The 2853-nt window shown below is 38.3% G+C and overlaps 1 non-coding gene across 1 annotated transcript; it reads right to left on the reverse strand.

Annotated features, from left to right (window-relative positions):
* Positions 1-1787: 1787 nt before the first annotated feature.
* Positions 1788-1894, reverse strand: LOC141624260 (small nucleolar RNA R71). Its single transcript, XR_012534070.1, has one exon. It is a non-coding gene; the product is annotated as a small nucleolar RNA R71 (small nucleolar RNA).
* Positions 1895-2853: the final 959 nt, after the last annotated feature.

Below are 2853 nucleotides of genomic sequence, written 5' to 3' on the forward strand. Positions count from 1 at the left end.
GTCTAATTAAAAGAGCATGTTCTTCTTATCAATAATTAGAGAAGTTAATATCAATCAAATCTCTCTTTAGTATTGTAATCAACAATTAATCAAGTTCTAATACAAGTTTTATTTCCTTAATCTCTCTTTTGTTCATCCTTTATTTTGGGTAATTGAAGATTATTTGGGTTATTATTGGGAGATTGACAACCTCTCAATCAAGCATCAAGTACTTCTTTTATCTTTGCTTTATTATTGGAATCATTTGTAGGTATAATTCTCTTAATCCCTCTTTAATTATTGTTAATTACTTTCATTTATTCATCATGTTTCCTTTTGTTGGTATGATTGACAACCTTGCTAGCATGATCAACATGATAATGAGTGAGTAGTCTCTTAGCTAGGGTTACTGGGTGATTAGGGGAAACCTACATGGGGAATGATTCATGCTTAAATTAATATGCTTTCATGGTTTATTTGCTTGCTTGTTTTGATCTAAACTCATGCACATGTTATGTTTGATGAAATGTTAAGCCTATGAATCCTTGCATTTACCACCATCTCCTATCTTTTCAATGAGACTTGTAAGACATAAACCAACTCGAGTCTCATTAGACCATGCATTGAGTAGGGAAGACTAAGTCGACTTGTAGGTGTTGTACAATCTAATCGATTCGGCTCCGGGACCCAAACTTTCCTAGGATTGTAAGATATAACCCAACTCAATCCATCTCAACAATAATTGCTTGCTTATAATTTGAGAACATGTTTGTATGATCAATTCCCATGAATCCCCTATGACCCCATGACACCCTAGTGCTTTTTATCAATTGTTTACAACCCTTTCAATTCATCTTGCTTGTTTATTTCCATTACTATTTAGTTTAGTGACCTTCTACATCAACCCAAATTGTGACACCCCTAAGACACCACTAGTTTCAATAGAAATCTCATCTCAATTCCCGTCCCTTGGGATCCGACCTTTACTTGCCTCTTTACTAATTGTAGAGTTGTTTGTGAAGCTATAAATTGTGTTTTGATTCGGACGTGACCCAACGACCACATCTATTTAATTGTGAACACGAAACGGACAGATCAAAAATGGCGCCGTTGCCGGGGACGGTGTTTACTTGATTTAGATTTTCCTTTATTGTTATTAGTTATGTCTTTCTTCGCCTTGGGGAAGTAAAACTCCTCAAGGTTTGTTCTAATTATTTTCGAGTTGTTTGATATTTTGCATGTCTAGAAGGTCACAAGGTGATTTGTTACCTTTGGACCGTGAAATTGAAAGAACCTTGACAAACAATAGGAGATTTGCTAGGAGGAATTTGAGAGGTATTAGTGAGGTTGTTCAACCGACTATTGAGTTCATCAACCCTTTTGCAAGAGAAGGTGAGGAGAACCCATTACAAAATACCCCACAAAATCAACCTACAATGCCTAAGTTTTCGTCACATTCCGTACCCACCAAGGAGAACCTACCCAATGGTACTCCCACACCACAACATCTAATCGGAAATTTTATTGCCAAATCTGCCTTTATCCAATTAGTCGAAAGGAGCCAATTTGGGGGGATGCCTAGTGAAGACCCTCATTCTCATATGGAAACCTTTTGTGACTGTTGTGATGCGATTTCTCAAACCGGTGTGACTCAAGACCAAATTAGATGGGTCTTATTTCCTTTTTCTCTAATCGGCACCGCGAAACAATGGTTGAAGGGCCTTGACAAGGCCACTCTCGGAATAGATTCTTGGAAGAAGTTGGCTCTAGCTTTCTACAAAAAGTTCTACCCACCGGAAAAGACTAACATGCAAAGAGCTCAAATTACGGGTTTTAAGCAAAGGGATGAAGAATCTTTGTATGAAGCTTGGGAGCGGTTCAAGGGAATTTGTCGCTCATGTCCTCACCATGGACTTAGCGAATGGTTCTTGGTACAACAATTTTGGAACGGTTTATATGAAGATTCAAGGAACATTCTCAACATGGGATCAAATGGAATGTTCACCGAAGTTGATGACAATCAAACATGGAACAAGATTGAGGAAATGGCGGTCCATAACTCACAATATAGTAGACCTCGCAAGGCTACTAGAGGAGGAAGGCATGAAGTGGACTCCGTTACTCAATTGGGTGCTCAACTTAGTGCTCACATTGACACAATCAATTTGAAGTTTGAACAAGCTATGGCTAAACTTGAAGAAGCCTCAAAATCACCAAAGCATCATGTTAATGCCATGACGGCATCCTCATCAATCCCAAGTGGGATATGTGAGAATTGTGGAACTTTGGGACATGACCAAAGTGAATGTAGGGGAACAAATGAACAAGTAAATGCTTTCCAAGCATACAAGAGTGGTACCCCTTATTCCAATTATTACAATGAAAACACCAAGTTTCACCCAAATCTCTCATACAAAAGCCAAAATATTCAAAATCCTCAAACAACTTACACTCCACCTCCCATGAGAAACCAAAATCAAAGACCCTTTTACAACCAAAACCAAGGTTACCAAAATCAAAATCCTGACAATCACCAAAATGACCAAGGTTTTGATGTTCAAAAAGCGGTCCTCCAAATGCAAAAGAATCAACAAGAGTTTTTCACTCAAATGCAAAATGATAGTCAAGCAAAGGAAACCACCATCAACAACATTCTAGCTCACACCAAGATGTTGGAAACACAATTGACTCAACTAGCATCTTCAAGCTCACAAAGACAAAAGGGGCAATTACCACCTCAAAGTAATCCCCCAAGACATGAAATGGTTAGTGCCATTGACTTGAGAAGTGGTACAAGGTATGAAGCACCAAAGAAGCAAGTTGAGGATAAAGTTGTGGAAGCTAGTGATAAGGAAGAAATTGTGCAAAACTCCA

This window comes from Silene latifolia, chromosome X (assembly GCF_048544455.1).
Source record: "Silene latifolia isolate original U9 population chromosome X, ASM4854445v1, whole genome shotgun sequence".
Classification (NCBI taxonomy): domain Eukaryota; kingdom Viridiplantae; phylum Streptophyta; class Magnoliopsida; order Caryophyllales; family Caryophyllaceae; genus Silene; species Silene latifolia.